Below are 24,027 nucleotides of genomic sequence, written 5' to 3'. Positions count from 1 at the left end.
TGTAGGCAAATCAAAGTTATCAAAATATGCCACATCTTGTTATGCTTTCTGATCATTGTGCTTCTAGAACCCGATAAGAAAGACCTACCTAGTGGCAACCCACACTTGGAGAAGTATTTCAGAAAATTCAATTTTTGGAGACTGTCTATATATTTGAAATTGTTGAGGATAACAGAAATTTATAAGACCCATGAATTTCCCCAGTCATTGGGTCATGTTGGCCAAGAAGGCCAACAGCATCCTGGTCTGTATCAGAAACATGGTAGGTGAGTGGGACTGGGGCAGTGACCATTCCCCTGTACTGGGCACTGGCGAGGCCCCACCTCAAGGGCTGTGTCCAGTTTTGGGCCCCTCACTCCAGGAAAGACATTGAGGGGCTGGAGCGTGTCCAGAGAAGGGCGACGGAGCTGGTGAGGGGTCTGGAGCACAAGCCTTGTGAGGAGCGGCTGAGGGAGCTGGGGGTCTTCAGCCTGGAGAGGAGGGGGCTGAGGGGAGACCTTCTGGCTCTCTACAGCTCCCTGAAAGGAGGGGGCAGCCAGGGGGGATCAGGCTCTTCTCCCAAGGAACAGGCGATGGGACAAGAGGGAACAGCCTCAAGTTGCGCCAGGGGAGGTTTAGGATGGATACTGGAAAAAAATTTTACACTGCAAGGGCTATTAAGCATTGGAAGAGGCTGCCCAGGGCAGTGGTGGAGTCGCCATCCCTGGAGGTATTTAAAAAACGGGTAGACACAGTGCTTAGAGATATGGTTTAGCGGTGGCTTTTGTCAGTGTTATGTTGATGGTTGGACTCAATAATCTGAAAGGTCCCTTCCAACCTGGGCAGTTCTATGATTCTATGTTACAGTGGTCTGTACAAGTCTCAGGACAGAACTCACGTGATGGAGTGAAGCTCCTGGTGGGACCTCATCCCTGTTGGAGTCCCTTTCAGCACCAAGCCCTACCGTGTCCAGCTGCAGTGGGGTGGCCTCTGCCCTGTGCTGGCACCCTGGGCACCAGGGCTCTGATCTGAGACCTCCTGGCCAGCTCCATGCCATACTTGGGCTAAAGGAATTGACTTTTGCTTTTGAGACAAAGCTAGCGTCTCTCACATCTCTCCCTGAAAGTACCATATGATATGCTTTTGGGCCTGTTTCAACTCTGCTGTATATATAGCAGATGCATTTCCACAGCTCCAGTGTTGAATAACACGCTTGTCTTTATTTCCATGAGCTGGTCTGTTTGTGTTTCTCACTGTAGATGTGATTTCAAGCCTTTCAAGCCAAATAGGATGATTCTCTTGCTTTCTGGAGTTTCTCTTTCAAACTGGGACTGGTATTGGACACACTGTTGCTCAGTTATCTACTCAAACTCTTAGGAGAAACTAACTGAAGGGAATAGGGAAAAGGATGGGGAAAAACCAGAAGGTTCCCCTTGAATACATTCTCCCATCTGTCCCGAGGAGAGTTCCTCAGCGCTAGCAGCCAGTGGCAGGAAGGATTCCAAAGGAAATGAAGGTGAGGAGTGAAGACTTCTTCAGACAAAAGAAATAAGCACACACAACAAACACAGAACCAGCTGGGTAATGTTTACATCTGTTCTGACTGTATATCTCGTCTCTAAACCCTGTCTACAATCATAGAGGATAGAAAGGAGAAACTTCTTTTATCCCCCAGCCACTCACTTGGGGAAAAGTGGTGTTAAAATACTCACCAGCTAGTGAGGATTCCAGCAAAGTACAACAGGTTATTGTATTAACGGTAATTTGAATTGGATAGATTCAGCCGTTTGTCTGAGAGGGGGAGAGAGAAAGAGAGTGGTTCCCTTCTCAGAGAAATAAACGCTCTTTCTGGAATTTGTAATACCTTCAAGTAAGCTTTTAATGTTTACAGTGTGCTCATCTGTCAGGAATATAGATTCAGAGAGATTTTATGACTGACCTTGGTGGCTGGGACCTAGAGAATCCGTGATCCCCAGCTCTCATACACAGGCTTAACTATAAAGTTAATGTTTTCTGTGCCAAAATGGTTTCTTGAGGAAGCTGTACCGTTGAATTTAGCTTTGTTGAAAGCTGTGTTGATGTGTGAAACTCGCCTTTGCGATAGCATCTACAGATTGGTGCTGTACGTTTCCAGGAGGTACAGTTTGCTTCTTACGTGCTTGAGTCGGTTGCCAGGACAGACTGATAAACCCCAAATGTGTCTGCCACATAATTTATGCAGTGTAGATTAGCTTCTCTGCAGATCTCTGCATTCACTGGCCCTTCATTATATGGGTTTTTTTAAATCTTTTTCAGCTTTTTTTGTTTCTGAATAACCGCAGCTAGCTCTCCTCAGTGTTCTCCGTGTTTTTCTGGTATTACCTGGCACAACCTTAGGAGAACATCAGATGGGTTCCACAGTGACGGCGTGCTTCTCTGCCGCATGGTGCGAGTTGGGGGTAGTTTGACAAGTCGGGTTTGTGGGTTCTCCTGTAACAACGTCAGTATGGGCATTCTGCAAGAGTCAAAAATTAGTTCAGGTTAAAACATGGCTGATGTTCTTGGCAGAGGTGAATTAAAGCAGTGTCCCAGAAAACGCTCTGCTGATTCTGCGATGGACAGATTCGCAAACGTGGGTTTGGAGAAGTAGAAAGAAGAGAGCAGATTTGGGAAGTTACAGTGTGAAAATTACAGGTGCTCTCAATTTCCTGTTGGACTGCCCGAATGGGAATGACATACAAAATGTAAAGAACAGACCTCACTCTGCTCTTGGCATGCTATGGCTTTTACCAAGTTCTGGGAGGCGTTGCCTTGCGTAAGCGTTTGGATCCGTGTTGTTTGTTACACTTTATAATTCACTTCTTGCCTTTTCCACAATACCGTCTGGTCTGACAGCAAATATGGTGCTTTATGAATCAATCGGCAGCATCGCTTGACGTGTGTGAGTTCCTGTCTCACCACACGGTAAGGCTATAACTGGTAATAAATAATAGACATTTGTGAAATGTACTGAAATAGTGACACACAAGCATAATGCTAAAGTAAAAGAAGACGACCTGCGCAACAGCAGCTGATAATGTCTTGGGGTAAAATATTGCCATAGCTACCCATGTCAAAAAACATTAATATGAAATATGGTTTTATTTTCCAAGAAATACATGCACAGATTCAGTCTCTTCTTTCAGATAAACCTCTACCGCTGGGAAGGACTGGAAGAAAGCTTAATATTAAAGTTTTTAAGTTTCTCAAATTCTTTTGTTCTCTCAACACTACAAATAGGTATTGCTGAGGAGCAGAGCAGATATTAAATAATAAAAGAACAAGACTAGAGAAACAGCAATATATTAGCTGATTTATTTTCTTCTGTGGTGAAAAAAACCCCAAAACCCTAATTTTTTTTGTGGTGAACACTTGATTGATCTACTAGTACCTCCTGATGAATGTAGACCTTCCTGGTGGTGTGGTATGCTGTAGTATATTCACATTTTCCATGTCGCGAGTATGGTGCACTTACATAGGACTCAGGTTTGATGCAGATTGCTTTGAGTTTCCACTCTTTCCAATAAAACTGATTGACAAAAATGTGAGAAGAACTTGGAGTAAAAAGGCTGACAACAGCGTGTAGATTCAAGTTGTCCTTTAAATGGGTTGAGGAGGGAGGAAAGAGATACGGGTAGAAGGGGGCAGTGCTGAGAGACCAAAAATGTGTGGTTTGAGGTATTTTTTGACACGACAAACAACATCAGAGTAGGAAAAAGGACTGTTGCCAAACTTCCCAGTGGTGCAGAGAGACTTCTGTAGCTTTAGAGATGGGACCCTACCACAAATGGTAGAGATGGATGGCCAGAGCGAGAGGAGGCGGGCCGGAGTGACCGACCCTGCTGCCAGACGTGTCCACCAGCCGCTGTATCTCAGCAGCTTCCCTCTCTGCAGCAGCAGCGCCAGCTGGCTTTGCTGCCATTGGCAGAGGAAGCTCTGGGGACAGGGATTTGATTTTTATTTTTTCGTTGCCATAATAATCCACTACATTAGGAAGCTGCCTACTTTGCTACTGTCTAGAACTTTGTGTAGAAAAGGAGAGCTTTTATGGGTCAAATTAGGATGCCTGCACTCACTAGAACTGAATTTGCCTTTATATGTTCTATGTAACCTTGTTTAAAGGCCTTATCCTTTTTTTTGGTGACCCAGCAAGTTGCATTTTATCATGATAGAGCAGTTTATTGCAGCTTTCTCCGCAACAGATTTAAATACTATGAAGGCAAAACATCTGCACGGCAGTTAATGGAATTAAATGGGAACCATTTTATCAGTTTGCCCTGAATCAGCGTGTGCTCGTGTGGAGAAAGAGTTTTTGTTGCACTTCCAGTAGCTCCATGTGTCCAGCATTCTGTGGTTCGGTTATTGCTGGGATGATGATTTTTCATTGTGCGGCTGTGTACAGCGTATGATGCATCACGACGCAGACCTCGGGAAAGGATTCTGAATGAAAAGGTACTGCAGGTAGATTCCTACATATGTATATACTGAATAATTTCCATTTCGTTGCATATTTGCCTTGGTACAGTAACTTCTTGGATTCCTGTTTTATCGGTGTCTGACGTAGCTAAGCCGTCTAGACGTTGGCATGGAAAAGCAAGCTCGTTGTACCATCTGAAAGCAGACCTCCTGAAAGGAAGCATAAGGAGACATTAATCTAATTTTAGCAGTAAAAGAGAACAGAAATTGATTGATTTTTCTCTCAGCTCGGGCGCAGCTTTTACACTGATACAGGTTGACAAAGGGCAAGTACAACAAAAATGTTTAAGAAATGACCTCTTTTTGTGATATTAACAGGTAGTTTGAACCGCAGTATCATGGCATTTACTGTATGTTCTTAAAATGTGCAGAATATAGCTTGTGAATGAACAGTTGCTTGCTGCCTTTTCAGTATATAAAGAACCTATCTGAAAATTAGAAACATTTTATGCTGCTACTTCGTTTCAAAAAACTTTAATGAACCCTGCTGACGCTGTCCCAGTGCAGGTAATAATTGCGTAATGATGGACAACTTCATTAGGTTAGAGGGAAAGGTTTCTTTCATAACAATAATGCAAAATTAGCTCTTCCACTTTATTGGATTTGTTATTACTAAGATAATTAGAGGGCCTGAACCTGTACTGAACCCAGTGCATTCTGGCGCTCGTGGCCCAGGAAAGAGGTCTAAGAGAGCTGGGCAACGATCAGGAGGCGTTTGGTCCTTGGAGGTTCAAGGGTGTTTTCAGATCTCGGTTCCTTAGAATGGTGTACTAAGTCAAATTATGTATTGTTGGGTAAAGTTAATGCTTATCAAAGACCTGATCATCCAGTTGTGACTGAAGTTCTGTGCTATGTATTGCAGTGTTTCTCTTTTTTAAGCAGAGCAGACAAGATATGGAAGAAAGAGTTACCAAAACGAACACGTTAAAGCATCCTGTCCTATATTGCTTAGATGAGCAGTCCTCTTGCTTATCTGTGGATCATTTTATTTTGGGTTTTTTTTTGTGGTGGGGAAAGAATGGAAAATGATCAAATATGAGATGCGGAAACTCCAGAGGAGGTTGAAAAGGAACACAGAGCCGAGGCAAAGCAGAGAATGGGAGAGGAGGAAGGGCTGGACAAGAGGAGCTGGGCAGCACACTAATCCTGCAGGAAACGATTTTGGGATGAATCTGCATTGATTCTAATGGATGCAGTCACTCTTTGTCAGTAGCGTGTCAGGCTGTCCGTAGGCACTTAGGGTTCTGAGAGCCAGCTGCTGGAATTAAAGACCAACGCTGTTGGAAGAGGCAAGTCTTTGAAGACCTGAGCCAGAGTTCTCCTCAGCCTTCCACATCTCACCATCACCTCTGAAGCCCTCTTCGGATTCAGGCTTTGGAGGAAGTTTTGTCTGTTCCTCTCAGGTGAGGACCTGATGTTAGTAACCAGCACATTTATTGCCTCCAAGGTGTTTGCATCCGCAAGCGGTTGTGAATACCTGGCGATTACACTGCCGGCCTCAGGGTGGCTTGTAATCCAGCCATTGACTTCTCAGCTAGACTTCGGCGCCAGCTTTCAAATCTTTATTAAACCATCCTTAAGAGATTTGAATGCGTGTTTCCTGAAGACTTGCAAACATACGTGACGACTGTTACTGTTCAAATATTGCAGAAAGCAATGTTGGGGACTAATTTACCTAGTTAAAAAAGTAACATCAAGTAAATCCAGGTCCCGATGCCAATCATACAACACTGTAAAACTTTTGGGAAGAGAACCACTGTTCACAGCGTGAGACACTTCTGTTCCTAGCCCTACCTTATCTTCAAAAACTAGAATCTTATCCTGAAAAACCAAGTTCCCATGAATTTTCATAGCAACAGGATTTGCTTTTAAGAGGCTTAGGTAGTGTATTCTGGCAGAAGTATTTGCTTCAGACATAGAGGCCCGTGTTGTTGAGAAGCTGTGCTGGAGAGCCTTGTACAAGCATCTGCTTCTGGTGGCTCAGTGCTGTAGCTCTCCAGGCACTTGGTCCAGCATTTGGAGTTCCTTCTCTGCCCGATATCATAGATGTATTTTATACTACTGGTGTTTTCCTATGAACATGCTAAAAGCATGAGTAGGGAATATAATTTTTCTGATGGAGATGTCTCTGTTGGCATCTCTTCCTGCAGCTTCAGATAACCTTAGATTAGTAGGCTTCGCTCATCTGGGTGTATACGTTTCTATGGGATTCCCTTACCTCACAACCTGGAATGTGTTCCTATTTCAACCAAAGACTGTTTATGCCGCAGCTTTCACAGAAACAGTGATAGCAGCGAAATGACCATCAGTATGAGTAGACTGTGTTAGAGCAATGTTTCCTCTGTCACAAAATCAAGCTGTTCTTCTGCACCACAGATGGAGACACCTCTCTGCTGATGGATAAATGGCACGGCACTCAGTGTGAGCTTTGCATGGTTTCTATTCATGGCTGCGGGACTGGGAGCCCCACTCTAGGAGTTCATGCACAAATGTGTGATCAGCTGAAGATCTAATTCCTGTACATTAACACGCGAGCGCTCATTTAAGAGGTTCTCAGTCCATTTGCCTTATTCTGTCCCCTCTCGAGCAAGCTAAATGGGGAGGAATTCAGAATATTTGTAGAAAAACCAGGGAAGGCTCATTTTCCATAAGTATTCATTTATTACAACCATGAGCACTTTCACAGTGTATATGAGGGCGTGATTTCCTGAGGGCTGTCACAACTCTAGAGCTCCTAGCATCCAATTTCTGCATCTTTTGTGGTATGTAGTGTCTAAAGCTTCGCTAAAGCTAGTGATGGCTTCGCTGTGTCCCAGCCATCAGAGCAGGCTGATGCTCCCTGGATGCTGTACTTCTCCAGCCATGCCGCCTTCCCCAGCTGCCACTACTGGGGTAATTTACTCTGGGGTTGTGTATTTAGCTCTGTCCTTATCCCAGTTGCCTGAGGTCTGGTTTTGGAAGGAAGGGATGTGGGATCACAGAGTATTTGAGTTACTATCCCATTGCCGAGGTGGACTGCAGTACTCCGGAGATGAACTGGGTTTGCTCGTGGTTATCAGAGTAAATGGATAACATGAAGTATTTCAGTATTTCTTTAGTGGTTGACTTAAGCAGGGAAGTTTGCAAAGCAGGTAGTAATTATACACATCTCTTAACTATGATCACTAGAAATGAATGATGACAAGCTGTAACCGCCGTTAACTTTTGAGATCCGAGTATCAGTCTGTTTTCCAGAGCGCTCTCTTCCCCCTTAGGGAACGTGTCCTTTCAAGTCTAGTCAAGGTCTGTATTGTCAGACTGGATCCCTGTAACAAACTATTCTGTTGAGCTGCTGGAGATCAGAGGTGGAGCATGAAAACAAATGGCTCTTGCGTTGTCCTCCACTGTTTGTGGATTGGGCTGCCTCCAGCCCTTGTTGGGCTTGCTGCTTGCTTTTCCAACAGTTGGCTGTTAGATTAAACCGATGTATACATTCAGTAAACATCCTCATCAAGAGGTCACAGTGTATTCATAAATTATTACGAGGCAGCACTTTTTATTTGATACTGAGCTCCTTCAGTTCCAGATGAAATTGTTGGACGCTGCAAATGTTGCATGTTTCTGAATCACGGGCACTAAGGCATTACTTAGTTATTTTTGCTCTCAAAAAGCTGGTAACAAATGATGAATGATGTCCTTAGCACAAAAAAACCCCACCCAAGCCCACAGATCAAACCCCAATAAAACCCCGAAGAACTTCATTGTCATTGCAAGACAAATATCCTTGAATGTTGGGAAGAATGTATGAGGAACAATCCTACTGTCTCAAGAGATCTCTTCACCATGACGTTGGTAATGAGAGGCAGGTGATTCCATTGGCGTCATGGCAAAGAAGGAACGGAAGAGAGAAGACGGTACGGGATGGTAGGGGTGACACTGGAACACGCACATTGAAAGAGAAGTTGGTGTAATGAGAAGCCCACACGTTATACCAACATGATCTTGAAATGGGCTTCTGTGGTGGACAATATCTTGGCAATCTCTCTAAGTCTAGGACCTAGAGTCATCTGCCGCCCTTTCTTCTAGCTTGGAGAAGCGTTAAGCTGTCACCTCCATGGACACGCGGATGTTTTCTCACCCCCTCTGCCTGCAACAAAAACACCTTCCTAAGTCACCAAGACCTAAAGCTTTGCTCTGTTTTCAAGAAGTGATTGGTGAAAATCTGCATTACTGTACTTGAAACCTGCCTCCATAAGGGAAAAAAAAATGCTTTAAATGTCAGGCTTTGCTATTTTTACAGCGTAGCCCAGAAAGAAGCTCTTGCATCGCTGTCTGCATTCACAAGTGCGATACATTGCGTCCCCGCCGCAGACGATTATTACCGTTTGTCTTGTACTTGTCAGTTGCTATTTTACATTGGAAAAAAAAAGTTGTAACAAGTTGTAAATGCTTTCAGTTGGTCAGCCTGTTGTGAACTGAATGGGAATCTTCTTCAACTGTGCCTGGAAGGCAATGAAGGTTTTTTTTGAGAATAGTCTGTGGACTTTGGGTTAGAATTTCCTTTACTCAAATCCTGTAAACCACGGACTCCACGGAAGGCTAAGCGAAAAATATCAGGACTTTGCTCTGTGGGATAGAAATATTTTCCGATAGGTTGTTTTACTGTATTCAGAGCGTATTTGTATTGTTTAGGAGTCACATAATGTTAACCACTAACAGTATTCGAGAGCGTACTCCCTTCGTGGTGAACTTGCTCACAATCGCCTCAAGGTGGACTTGAGAAATGGGTTTGGTTTTAATGGTTGGTTAAAGTGATTTAGAATGAATTAAAAGGACTTAAATTGATGTTAATTCACAAAGTAAAATTTGAAAAAAAGATGATGAATTAAGATCATGGCTCTATTCTGTAATAATAGAAGTGGGAGAAATGACAAATTCTCCCCACGGCCTGAGATGGAAGTTGCATTTCTGTGTCTGAGTCTTCCTGTCACTCCTGATCTACATCACTCACTCGCTCACCGTCACCTCTATCGCTGGACCTCTCGTCGTTCGGACTCAAATATCAGCCCTGGCTTTTTGCTCAGTCTTTATGTTATTTGCCTTATTCTCACTTGTTAGGTAAGTCTTAAAAGAACATTAAAATTGAGAAACCGTGATCTTGCTTCTGTGCTGAAGGGATGGGCGATGGAACAAGAGAACGCGGCAGGAGATAGTCAAGCACAATATGGAGGGTTGCGTTATTAACTGTGTAAATTATAAGTATGGAAGCGAGCTCAAAAATATAGAGGGCTGATGTTTTAAAAACTCATTAAAGTTGTGTGCATGACAATATAAGGCAAATATTCACAGATCTTCAAGTGATGCAATTTATCGGTCTTATCGGTCGAATTTTGAAAAATAGTTTGGAAGTTGTCTCTGAGATAAATGACTAAACATCGGTGACGGCTGTCAACAGGAGAGCGTCTCGCCCCCCACGCTGGTGACAATCAGAGCAATCAACCTGGAGGTTTAAGTCCCAGGCATTTAGTTGGTTGTTTGGGTGTTTTTTAGTGGTTCTCATCCAAACAAACACTGTTATTTCATTGCTAAAATCTGATTTCCAAGTTGTTAAAGATAAAATTGCTCTCAGAAGAAAGGTCTTGGTTAATTTCTGATTTCTATTGGTAATGTGTTATGAAGGTAAAGGAAAATAAATTCAAATTATTTCAAGACTTTAGGGAAAATATTTCCTATGTAATAAACACCACAGGTTTGTTCATTCAAATGTACTGGGGTGGAAACTGATTTCTCGGTGAAAGAGCAATTGCTCGTTGGAAGTGAGTGGCAGCAGTCATTGTCAAATCCAGATTTTTTTCTTTGTAAAGTGAATGGGCCTGGGTAGTAGTGATACACACTTGAAACGGCATCGCCTGAGGCAAATAATACCCTGTTTAATGTATTTGATTTTGCAAAGCTAACAGGCTGAGTTACATTTTTGCTTTCACTTACATTAATGGTTGAAGGAAAGGGAAGGTAAGAAACTGGAACAGATCTGCCTCTTATCGTGGTATCACTTAAGGTAAACGCTAATGATGCCTTACGGAACCTTTGGGGAAAAAAAAAAGTACTATTTAGTCCTATATAGAGAAAAACAGAATATATGATGTATTTTTTGTTAGATTTACAGCAACTGCGGGTTTTGGGGGAGCATTTGGTTAACTATCTAATGAACAATTCTGCGTCACTAATTTGTGAACCCTGTCATATAGACTAAAAGCCAACTGTCAGGGCAAAGAGAATAAACCCACAGCGTTTAGCTAAAGAAGGACCAAACTGGGAAGTTAGTGTGGTGGGAGGGGAAGCTACGGACCTCTGAAGGGCGTCAGCTCTTGGCTGAAAGAGGGAATGATTTATTTCTTAGATTTTTATTTTTTTTTAATAGTTGATATTAGAATCGCTCAGCAGAACCCTATTATATTAATAAAACACTAAAATGAGCAGAGGCGTTTTGATATAAGCCCACGGGTGGACTTCAGGACCTTCATGCCCGTACTCTCCAATTCTGTGAAATGGTTTTGTCGAACCACGTATCTGATGCATTTTCGATGCTGTGCTTCTGCCAGGCGTGATGTGGAACAGGAAAACAAAGGGGAGGAGGTTTCCCTGATGAGCTTGCAGTCTTAATTAACAAGACTTAACAAAAACGATTACCACAGATAAAGGTTAAAAAGAGATAGGAGAGATAAAAGTAAATCTCAAATGGGGACAAGAATGAAAGCAGAGATGTGAACCTTCAAGAATACTTTGCCTCCACTGCGAAGAGCAGCCATTAATGCAAACGCTTTTAGAGCTGCAACTGGCATATTTTCATCCTGGATGTCTTGATGTACTTTTTCAGAAATTTAAATTTTGTATTTCAAAGCCAAATTAAGAATTTCAGAGACTTCTAGAACAGTGCATTGTAACATATGTCACCTTTCGAAGTAGAGACGCATTTTGAAGGCATTTTGGGTTTCAAGTAATACAGAAATCTCTAAAAACAGCAGTGTGTTGCAGTTGGAAATAACTTGTTATTTTTCATTTCAGCGTGACCCTAATGTAGGCAATTACCTGATATTCCCCATTTGAAATCAAGGCCCTGGGTTGGGAATTGTGTAGCTTGTCACAATTGAGCAGATATGCCTTCTGGAAGGGAGAACTGGTCACAAAAATGATAGGTCATTTTATCCGAGTGGAACAAAATAGCAACGATCGCTTAAAGTTTCCCAACTGTTCAGTACCCTTCAGTCGGCCCTTTCTTGTGGCAGGCATCTCCTTCCTTTTTTTGTTGATACATGCTGGTACAATTGTGGTTTTGGGGTACAATTTTAGTTATTTATTTGTTTATTTATGAGGCAGTAGAGATGCGTGGGTGGTTTTTTTTTTATGGTGACCTGGTCTTTCATTGGGCTTACTGAGTCTCTTCGGATCTAGGAACCAGGAAACTGTAATGGTGAGAATTTTGTGATGTTGAAAAATTGATCTCTGCAGCTTCTTGCAGCTGAAGGGAGTTTGGCTTCGTGCACTGAAGTTAAATTGATGTGATAACTGCGCCTGGTTTTGTCACCAATAATTCTTGCCTTGAGCAGGATATTAAAAAGGGCAAACGAATTAAAAACAGAACTGCTACTGACTACGCATTTTTACTTGACTTTCTTAATGTTAAATTAATTGTTGACAGAGATTATTTAGGTAGATTGGTTTTGTGCTAGAGTTTAAATTAAGCCATTGTGGTATTAGCGTGCAGAAAAGATCTTTCCAAATTTTGAAAAGGTCACTACTGTTAATCATTTCAGGAAGGCAATCACATATTCTAGTAATGACTCAACTGAAAGGAATAACCAAGATTAAAAACTGCTTAGTGCTTTAATAAGTGTAAGTGTGATATAAGGGGCGGCTGAAGAGAAGCCTTTGCTGCAGTGCGGAGATGGAGGCCACCGGGTGCAAGCGTTGGCAGCTGTCGGTTAGTTTTGATAAATCCATGGCGTCAACCCTTGTGACAGAGGTATTTGACTCGCCACGTGGTATAGCTGAAGAGTATAATTTTATTGGGGGGGGGTGTTGTATTTGTTTTTAGGTTTTTTGGTTTACTGCCACAATTAAGAAATTGGCGATTTATCATGGGTTTGGTTTTGGACTCCTCACATTTCCGAGGTGTTTGCTATACCAGGTATCTGTAGTTGAGTTTGATCCTGGTGAGCTGAGGAGCTCCCGGTGACTTCACTTTGTGTCAAGTGAGAAACTTCTGCATGTTGAGACCCTTCTCATTCTCCAGCTGGGTACCCCAAGCTGGAACCAAGCTTTATGCATTTTTAAGGTTTTCATCAATAATATCAGTATGTCTTTTGTGGTACCGGAAACGGCGTTCACTTTGGTAAGGTCTTGGTAAGGAGGAGTCGGTACAGACCAAAAAGGAGGAATAAGCACATATGAATAATAGGTACCTAATGTAACCGTTCCTCTACAAGAATTATTACAGATGGATTTTTCATGAGATAATTTCTTTATTGAAAAATTGTCACGGGTCTCATAGGAACGAGATCCAATTTTCATTTTAGGACTGTTTTATTTTTAATCATTTTTAGTCATCCTTTTAGGATCACAAAATTATTTTTGAAAATAATCCACTAACCTTCTTTGCAGCTTGGTATTTATGTTAAATAGGATGTATAGATACAGTACAAATACAAGAATTGACAAAGTATGAAGTAACTGGGGGTTATTTGTTTAGCCATGTCACTAATGCGGTGGCGTATTTAGTAAATATTGTGGTCTAGAAGCTTCTTCTAATAGCCTGCACTTTTATCCTGCATTTCATCCCGTTATTCCCAGCAATGCTTTTATCTTTTACCACTCTCATATGTTTTTTCCTTCTTGTATTAATACCTGGAAACAAATGGTGACAATCAGCATAACTATATTAGCTATAACATACCCAAAAGACGACTGTTTTCTTATTTTAATCTTTCTTTATGCTAATCCCACGGGACCTTTTATGCTTGTTTTCTATTTCCTTTCAAACCTCTCTGGTTCCTCCGTAGCACAGACTGTCATTTCGGTGTCAGCGTTGTGTTTGTTTTGCTGTGCCAGGAGTATCCCTATTGTATTAATTTTTGCTGATAAACAAGGGAATTTCTAATGTTTTAGACATATGATCTAAAGAATCCAATTTCATTTGGGTGTCCTGCTGTTCTTGATCTCTGGGGCTAATGCGTTTTCCTGTAGACAATTTGTTTAGCTGATGTTTTAATCAGCTGTAGCATCTCGTTTTTGTTCCTGCTTTTATCAATCTGTACCTTGCAGAGAACTGGCGTTCAAGCTGAGGTGGAATCTGTTGGTTTCACGTTTCTAATCTTGCATTTAATTTTTAGAAACATGGGACATGGGGGACATCTTAATTTCTTTGAATATTTTTATGACGCTCGCTAGCTTATTTAGCTTTTAAAAGATTTTTTTTTTTTTTTTTTTCATTCCACTGCAGTAATCCTTTCCTGAACTGGTTGGGTTGAGCCATTTTGATTGGTGTGACATGTGTGTGCCTCCTGCTGCTATACTTGGATTTACATTATATGCAGAAGATTAATCTCCAGGTCATCAAGTTTAAGTCTTCTGAGGACAGACCAAGAGGAATTTTCTGGGCTGAATGTTTCTGAGTCACTGTTTGTACAGAAAGTCCCTTACCAGCATCCAGATAGTGGTTTTCCCAACTCTTCACCTGTGTCTTGATTTGCAGTAGTCAAAGTCATTGTATGTGATTGCCAGCCCGCACGGGGCAAGGCTGTCTTGTTTTGTCCCTGGTGTCCCAATGGCAAGTGGTGGCATTGGTCTGCACCGCTGATGGAGACCAGCACGAATGGAAGTGGCTCTTTGCTCCTGTGGGTCTTCATCTCACAGCTTGAAGCCTGGTTGGCGAACATCATGGTTGGGTCTGAGGAGCAGAGTTATCACTCAGGTTTATGCTTTGCAACTTGGGGGGCTTGGATAATTTCAGGGTCTTGGAGACTGGAGGCAAGACCTTTAGTCACTCTGGCTGCTCAGTTGAGGAGCGGGTGCTAGCAGCAAATGAGCTCTGTGTCCAGGGGGACATAGGTAAGAGGAGACAGGCCAAAGGCAGGAGAAAAGAGCTGGGAGAAGTTATGTATGTGACGTTTCACTTTCTTAGAATCACAGAATGGTTTGGGTTGGAAGGGACCTTAAAGGCCACCCAGTGGCACCCCCTGCCCTGGGCAGGGACACCTCCCACCAGCCCAGGTTGCTCCAAGCCCCGTCCAACGTGGCCTTGAACCCCTCCAGGGATGGGGCAGCCACAGCTTCTCTGGGCAACCTGGGCCAGGGGCTCACCACCCTCAGAGTGAAAAATTTCTTCCTGAGATCTTATCTAAATCTCCCCTCTACAGTTTGAAGCCATTACCCCTTGTCCTATCGCTACATGCTCTTGTAAAAAATCCCTCTCCAGCTTTCTTGTAGGCCCTGTTCAGATACCACAAAGCTGTTCTAAGGTCCCCCCGGAGCCTTCTCTTCCCCAGGCTGAACCCCCCCAGCTCTCTCAGCCTGTCCCCACAGCAGAGGGGCTCCAGCCCTCCCAGCATCTCCGGGGCCTCCTCTGGCCCCGCTCCAACAGCTCCGTGTCCTTCTGCTGTTGGTGCCCCAGGGCTGGAGGCAGCACTGCAGGGGGGTCTCCCAGAGCGGAGCAGAGGGGCAGAATCCCCCCCTCTCCCTGCTGGCCATGCTTCTTTTGATGGCTTTTACTTCTTTAATTTGGAAGCAATGCTGCTTCTGCTTCTCTAGCCTGAGAGCGCCCCTCTCGTGCGGTGTGTCGGAGCTCTGTTCTCCAGAGCAGCCCCTCGCCATGCCGTCTGTCCGAGGAAGCAGCTGGGCATCAGCCACGCGAAGGAGGTGTGTGGCTGCTGGAGCACCGAGCTCCCTGTCAGCCAGAGGGGCTGCGAGGTCCCAGGCGTGGAGCTATCTCAAGGCACCAACAAAACAGGCAGGCGCCCATGGGGGCGGTGGGAGGAGAGCAGCAGCTCGCCTGCTGCCGGCTCGGGGGACGGAGATGAGCTGCACAGGACTGTCCCTCCCCAGTAACCCCCCTGCAGAGCTCGGGGGGTGGAGGTGCAGGACAGTCCCTGCCACCAGCAGCAGGACAAAGCCCTGCTCTGTGCTGTGTGCTGGAAGAGGAGAGGTTCTCGTGTGGACCATGCCAGAAGATGGAAGTGAGGAGCACCTATCTCCCTCCACCTGCCTCACTGCCCTCGCCTCCGCGTCAGCCCCAGCAGCGTGACTGCTCCCCGGCTGCCCACTGCCATGAAACACAGGCTTTTCTTCACTGCTGGGAAGCACCGTGAGAGACCCCAGGTACTCTGCTGTAACACCATTTTTTTAAGGTTACAGTAATTAATATACAAATTCTCCTGCAGCCAGAAAAAGTCCCGGAATGTGAGAGGCAGTGTTGCTCTGGGACATGTGCATCTGCAGGAGCATGTGTTTTGACAACTCCCATATGTTGCCACCTACATAAGGAAATGTAATTTCTGCCTGATCAGCCTCAATCCTTCCTCGCTGAGAACGCTAATGTTTCGCAAGGCACTTTGCTGTTGACCAGTTTTCCACCACTTCCTACATCATCGCTCCAGATCTGTCATGTCATTCCTGGGGTCTGTTGATATATTTACCGGATTGAAGTCTCTGCTGTTCCCGATACACCCCGTACGTTTCCCAGCAGCGTTTAAGGCTCAGAGGGCTCGGGCTCGGGAAGCTCTGCTATGGGAAGGCTCTTTGGAGAGCAGGAAGCCATCCTCCGGGGAGAACCTGAGCAACACACGTTGTCTCCTCGTCCAGCCCCTTCTCCTGCGCTGAAGGTTTCATTTGGCTGTCACCAAGAGATTATCCCACAGTACAAATCGGATCCATGAGAAGAGATTAAATTTACTACTTTTTTTTTTTTTTTTTTAAGCTGAATTCATCCCAGGTTTTGTTTGTGCGTTTGTTTTTTTGTTTTTTGTATTGGCAGACGGGTATTTCAGGGCACCGTGCTGTGATTGAAGCAGTAGTAGATGGAATCCAGTAGTTACACCAATTACTTTTTAGGTTCATCTACTATTTTTAATTGGTCTTTTGTCCCTTAATGAGGCATCTATTGTCCTGTGGATCATGCTGTTAAGTAGGGCAGTGTGTATACTTTGTTTCTCCATTCTCAAAATATCTGTGTATAAAACAACCGCGGTTAAAACCGCAGTCCCTGAGAGAGCACCGCTAGATTTTTTGGAGAGTTGGGTTTTATGAGTTTTGGAAAACAATTTCCTTTTCGGTATAAGCAGTCCTTCCGTTAATGCACCAACTTTCAAAGGATGAAAAAATCAATGGAGTGTCCAGATGGAGTAAAAGTGAAAATTATTTCAGTTTGCTCATTGAAATAAGAATGGGAAATTTGGCCAGTCCAAAATTTGAGTTGCTGTATGATTGTGGGCCGTTGATGATCTCTGGTAAAAATGAGGCAGAAAAACAGAAGGCTGTGCCATAAACCACAAATCTTTGTTCTGCTGCCAACACAAATTAGCCAAACTGCTGCCTCGTTTTGCTGGGCTTGTTTTCGGTGCCTACTGGTGTGCTTCTAACACAACACAGCACGAGAGGTAACGGGCAGCTGCCATGATGTATTTCATTTGTACGCTTTTTCTTCCGGAGTTTCATAGTCATCCCATAAATTCTTTTCTGAGTGTCAGTAGTTTTTTGCTGATGGAATTAATACATATTGCAGATACAAATTATTCGTATCTGTAGGACTCCGTTTAGTGAATGTTGTGGTCAGCGTGTCCAGAGGAGAGCGACCAGGCTGGTGAGGGGTCTGGAGACCAGGGCATGTGAGGAGAGGCTGAGGGAGCTGGGCATGTTTAGCCTGGAGAAGAGGAGGCTGAGGGGAGACCTCATTGCCCTCCACAACTCCCTGAAAGGAGGGTGGAGAGAGGGGGGTGTTGGCCTCTTCTCCCAGGGGAAGAATGACAGGACCAGAGGAAATGGTCTGAAGCTGCGGCAGGGGAGGTTTAGGTTAGATATTAGGAGGAATGACTTTACTGAAAGAGTGGTCAGGCCCTGGAACAGCCTGCCCAGGGAGGGGGTTGAGCCACCATCCCTAGAGGTGTTTAAGAAACGTCTGGATGTGGCACTTCAGGGCATGCTCCAGTGGCAGAGATTGTACGTTTTTTTGTGTGTGTGTATGGTTGGACTCGATGATCTCAAAGGTCCTTTCCAACCATGAAGCTTCTATGATTTGACTTCTATGATTTGATTAGGATTTCTGGGCATCAAGTGCAACCAGTTTGTTGGCCTCTGGTCAAAACCATGGACAAAAGCATTTGGTGGAAGCTCACTTTGACATAACCACAATTAGCAATTTCCACCAGGCTCCGGTGTAAATTAGTTCCCTGTACAGGGTGAGAAAAGAGAGGGAGAGGATGTGAGAACAGTATATTGGAGACTGCTGCCTCATCTTGTCTGCTGACTGATACCCAGCGTAGAGGATTTCCTCTCTCCGTGGAGTGACCGTCCTGTTGCTGTTTTTCATGGCTGCCCTGGGATAGATGATATTTGCAGATACCAGTCAGGTGAGGAAAGACTTGTCTTGAAGCAGCACTTGGCAGAACTGGCAGCCCTCTCTGCTGGGTGCAGCTGATTGTCCAGAGCACCCAGTGTCACCCAGCGTCACCTCCTCTGGCCAAGGAAGAGGGGGAAACTCCAGTGAATCCTGATGAGCCTCCGCTGCCCACCCCAAAGTGCTGGGGCATTCTGGAAGCAGAAAGTCACGAGAGATTGATTTATTTTTTTTTCTCTAAATATATTCATGGATGATTTTTTCCCTTTGAGAAGCATGACTGTTGAGATGATTCACAGCTGCTTTCTTGTAGGAATTTCAGCGCCACGGAATAAGCAATCACAATAGCACGTACTCACGTTGCAGCTTGTTTACTTGAGAAAATATTCATAACACAAATTGTAATTCATTAATCCATGTGCATCTTCTCAGCTGTAATTGTTAAATTAATCTTAGAATATTTTTAGCCAATTTCATGGTTATGATCTGCATGTCAGGTCTGTGTGTAGACATCACACTTGAAGAATACTTCCACTGAAAAGCCGGTACTTGTGCTGAAAAGCTGAGCTGCTTTAATATTGAATTATTGATATTAGGCCAACGGAGTGGATAGATACAGCACTAAAAGCATATTGTTTTGTGCATTGTAATCTGTTACAATGAAAATTCTCTTGTTCTCACAATATATATCTCTATTTGGCTGGCTGAGCAGTATTATTGCTTGTAACCTCTATGTCCAGAAAGGCAAATATAACATTAGAGAAGCCTGAGGAAACATCCTCGGAGCGAGTCACTTGCGTTTTCGCATGTTACTTTTATGAGGTGTTACAGAATTTTTCTGTGAAAAACTCTGGTAGACAGAAAGAAACAAGGTAAGATATCCCTCAGAAAGGTGTTGGCTTTTGTGGTTGTTTTCAATCTATATATAGAATAGCAACGAAGCAAAGAGTTGCATTTCTAGTACTCAACCTAGTGGTCTGGAGAGGCCTACGTGCGATATTGCCAGATGGAATGTCAAGCCACAGCTGATGCTTTTTTCAGGCTTTGAAGGCAGTGCTCAGTATCACTGTTCTGAGTGAAGGAGGCAGCGATGAGATACTCTGCCCTACTTCAACTAGTGACGTTATAGCTGTAGGATTGTGTGTGTGACCTCACTTCAAGAAGAAGAATTGGAGAGAATCTGAAAGAAAATGGCAGAAATAGCAAACATTGCCTATCGGGAAAGATTTAAAAAAAATTGTATTATTTACTCTTGAAGCATTTACTTTCTTTTAGTTATATAAAAACTTTCAGGAGAAGGAAACTTCTTCTCATGTCTGCTGCGGACCGGGCAAGAAAGAATTAGCAAGTCCTGCAGGAAGGGAGTTGCTCAGCCTATAGACGTTCCAAAAAGCTCTGGTGGAAGGATGGTGAAGAACTGAACTCCATTGCCTGGGTGGGCTGTAAGGTCTGAAACGTCTGTTGAGTGAAGCTAGAAAGTTTCGGATTTAGTTGAACCTGCTTTGGACTGTGGGAAGAGACCAGATGACTTCTTGAAATCCCTCACAGGGATGTCTTCCTGCTCATAGAAGAGGTACGGTAGATATTCAAGGGAACTTTGATGGCCGTACTGAAAGAGAACTTCTGTGACAATGTAAAATATATAGTAAAATAACAGGAGTGAACATAAAAGAACATTTATCTTAAAAAATATTACTCATTTATCTACTTAAAGTCCCTTTTTTATGCAGGCGTGTAGGTGAGCACAAATCTCATTCTACTAGATAAAAACAAGAGAAACGAGACCTGTGATAACAGTGCTGTGGAACAATGTTCTCCTCTGTGAGTCGTCGTACTGAACCTCCCACCTTTTGCCTCTTTGGCGTGTGTTGGTACAGTGACTGTAAGGTATAAAGGCTGGAGCTGCACTGAAAAGAAGCTGGCAAGGGTATATAGTGCAGTGGAGACCGAGGACTGTAGCATTCACATTACTGCTTTTACTTACATTCTTTTCCTTAAAAACCTCTTCGTTTGATGCAGTGCTGGCCTTCCAGTTACGCTGTGCAAGGTACAGCGGCTTCTCAGTCCTTGTCATTACAGTCTATCCCTCCGTACTCGCTGTGAAGGCGTGTCGTGGTTTAGGTTCAGAAAGTTGGTTCTGTTCTACCTCGAACGAGGACAAGGTGTAAGTCACCTTACGTATGTATGTGTCGTTTTGAACTGTAGGTCAGAGTGGAAAATAATTGCTGGGAAGGTTGATGATTGCCGTTGTGTAAGGCAGCGCAGGTCACAGCCCTGTTTTAGTCCCCCCTGCAGTCAGACGGTGCTGGTGGTAAAGGCATCAGAGATGTTATCTGATAACTTGCCCATCCTCCACGTGACTCTTCCTCGGGCAGATTTATTGAGCCCCAAGGCACACCATGCGGATCGCAAACCCTCTAGGTCCCTTTAGTGGGTCATGTTATTTGTTGGTTTGGTTTTTTTTCCTCTTTTTACATAGAGGTGCAGCTGTGATCTCTCCTGCCTCCCTTCTCCAAATATTTATCACTTGTGTTGTTGGAAAAAGCTAGATTCCATGAGCAGCCCCACCACGGTGTGTGTCCGCTCTCCCTGATGAGACCAAAGTCTTCTCTCCAGAGGAAGGAGATGATCTGTGAAATATCTTTTTAAGTGTAGATCCTTAATTAGAGATGGGGAAAAAAAGGCATACTTGAATAAGACAGTGAACATCTGCTGTGGACTAACAGTAGTGGAGCTGTTACCAGCTTTTTAGGTTTTCCATGAGAAAAAAAATGTTATTCTTCTGCCACAGGCAGAGGTACACAGGCTGACTTAGTCTGGTCTGCCACCTTGATGACTATAGGAAGAGCTACTGATGGTATAGTCAAGTTTTGTCCATTTTAGCAAATAATGGTAATAGAAGGCTCAATAAGAGCAATGTGGAGACGAAAACAGTAGTGAGGAACCAGTGTCCGCAGAGATTCATCCTCAGGGTTTTACTTTGGGCTGGTTCCATAAGCTGAGTGCCCGCTGGGGGCTGGAGAGCCCTTGGTGCATCTGGGGTGCACCTTCCAGTTGAGTTTCACCTGAAAAGCTCTAGTTTGTGTCTCTCAAGACTGTCCCATATTGCAACCAAACACCATTAATGGGGACAGCTGGGAGAGTTGCTTCAAAAGTCGGCTCCCAGTGTGACCAGGAACGGGAATGTGGGCATACACCTGGCGACACTGATTGTTGGACATTGATCATGGTCCCTTCCGGCAGGAGATAGCTTTATCTTCTGCTTCAGGCAGTAGTGGTAGAAACCACGGCACCTGTTTCTCCAAGTGGGGTCAGTGAGTGTCCGTGTGCCTCGCACGGTGTTGTCCATCATCCATATTTCTTCCTCCTTTTTTACAATTAACTTGACATTTTTTTGCATGGTACAGAATGTGGAAACTGGTGTCGTGAATTGCCTTTATGCTCTCACCTCAGGAGGAATAACTGAAATAAAAATAAGATGAAGTAGTCGGCTACAAACGCACTATTACCTGGTTACTATGGCAGTTAATCAAGGGACCATGGAAACAATAGAGTCCGTATTTCGTGGCTGATGCTGTAGCTCCCACCTTTAAACCAAGAGTGAGGAGAAACAGGTGGGCGCCTGTGTACACTGAAATCCGTGTCAGTGTGTGTGTCTCTAGAAGGTGTATAGAGAGGAGGAAAAGCCGTGGAGAGGTGATGCATGACAGGGGTGCTATTGTCAATGTAGAGTGTAGCATGTGCCATTAGTAAAAATAAAAAAAAAAAAAAGATCCCCCCCAAAAAGGAAATCTTCCCTCTTGTTCCCCCCTAAATTACATCCAGGTTGTTAATGCAATAAGAATGAGGGGTTTTTAAAAATAATCCAACTCTCTCTCGTCCAGAACTTTGGTGAGAATGAAATTGCTTTATTTAAATGATGTCCTGTGAAATCCCGATAATTATTATTTAAGTACACATTTCCTAGTGGGTTGAGAAACTGGCGAACGGTAGAACTCTCCCCTGGGAGTTTTCCTCTGTTTTCATTATTGGTGAATGATTCCAGTTATTGCCTCTATCCCCAGATTTCGTTCACATCTGACTGTAGCGATGAAAATGCTGTTAGAGCGCAGTGGCTGTTTCTATATAATCTCATTGAGAAGCTGAATAATGTGCGTTTATATTCTGTTTACCGTCCATGCCAGAACATTTTTTTTCGCTGCCGTTGTTTCGGAGAACGTTGCGGTTGGTTAGGGATGTACGAAGGGCTGAGAGTCCAGCCCTCTGATGTCCAAAACCACCGGGATTTTCATGGGCAGGATTTCATTTCATAGCTGTCTTTCCGACTCAAGAATAAATCTTTGTATCGTTAATCTAATTCTCGGGTCTCTTCCTGTCTTAAAGAATAGCATAAAAGGCAGCTCTTTATGTTAGCCAGGAACACTTTATACAAGGTTAATTATAATTTTGCAGATAATCCCTTACTCTGATGGCAGCTGTTCTGGACAGAATTGGATATACCCACCCAGGGTTTGAAATACAGCCACATTACATCCTTAATAAGTTTTATTTTGCTTATAATACACCCTGTGTGGCAGTTGGCAGCCTGGATGAATGTAACCGCTTGGGTACCAGCCTCAGTAGTGTATTTCTTGAGCGTTTTATTTTTAATTTAGTAGGACTTGTTCTGTGAACCCCGCTCAAGCCATCCTTCTTTTGTATCAGTGACACTTGTGTTCTACATATTTCATTACGGACATTATTTTCTGTCACTTACTCTTAGGTTTATAGCCGCTTTGCTTCATGCGACGTGTTCTATGTTCCCTCACCTAGGATTTTGTTCTGTAAGATAAAATCATGCAATTTTCACTGAGAAATTTATTATTTTATTTTTTTTTTTATTAATTAGGTATGTTGTGAAAGTTACCTTACATTTTCAAGAATTAAAGCAAAGATTATGTCGTTTAGCTGTCAGCATCTCTTCTTACAAGCCTCTGAATGGCATCCATGTTACGGAGAATTGTAAGGAAATCGTATAGTACAGTATGGACCTCTAATTAGAGGGTCACCTGAAGGAAGGGGTTGCCGTAAGAGAGCGCTTACCCTTGGCAATATGCAGTGTTTGATGGGTCGGCTCTTAATGAAGAGGCTCAGGTCCCTGCAGCCCAGGGGGAGGGACGTGCATCTCTCCAAAGGTGTCCCCTTATGTCGTTGCCGGCTCCAGTGGTGGCGCGCCTACGTCAGCACAGCACAGGGCGCAGACTAACGAGCGTCAAATAATCCGTCTCCTCTGCAGTGGGTGGTACCTCGGTACAATTAACCTCTTTATTTCATGTTCACGACGAGATGACCCAATGAATTTACAAAAGGAGTGAGTTCTGTCCTGTTCCTGGGATGTTCTGCTTCGCTTCGGAGAGTGATTGAGGGCCATCAAATTGCTGTGCCCAGTGATGGGAACCCTTTCTGCTCTGGTCTGCCCTTATGTCTTTGCTGGTTATGAATCCAGATCCTTATTTCTAAGCAAATTAAATAATTTTCAGATTGGCAGGATCCTGTTGTCCATGTATATAGTAAAGTTTAATGCAAACAAATCAGGAACAATAGTGAATGATTGCATATTTCTCTGGGTTAGCAATAAAGGGAACTAATTCAGGGTATCTATTTGTTTTGAAGAAGGAATTATGATTCCTTCCCTTCCACTGAAGTGGATTCTCTATTGGGAGCGATTTCTGAATGTCCCCTTCATCATTAAGCAATAATTCTTACCATAGGCATAGGGAGAACGCTTAAGACACCTAAAACCACATACACACAAAAAAGGATTTTTAGTGTTATTTGTAGTGCTTTAGAAGGGACAGCGTTGGGAGTTTTGACCTTTAAATACATACGTTTTGTGCCTCTTTGATATTTAAATTGAAACAGTATTCTTCCATTTGTTTTCACCTCCCTTGGGCTTTAGAATAGTTTTGTGAGATGTTTCAATGAAATCT

The 24,027-nt window shown here is 43.6% G+C and overlaps 1 protein-coding gene across 3 annotated transcripts in view; it reads left to right on the top strand.

Moving 5' to 3' along the window:
• The window catches only part of PDE4B (phosphodiesterase 4B), a 219,516-nt gene that overhangs the window by 50,187 nt on the left and 145,302 nt on the right, over positions 1-24,027 (top strand). The window lies entirely within an intron of this gene.

The sequence above is a fragment of the Chroicocephalus ridibundus genome, chromosome 8, assembly GCF_963924245.1.
Source record: "Chroicocephalus ridibundus chromosome 8, bChrRid1.1, whole genome shotgun sequence".
NCBI classification, from domain to species: Eukaryota; Metazoa; Chordata; class Aves; order Charadriiformes; family Laridae; genus Chroicocephalus; species Chroicocephalus ridibundus.
The sequence above is the reverse complement of the archived record's forward strand: the minus strand, read 5'-3'. Positions and strand labels throughout refer to the sequence as shown.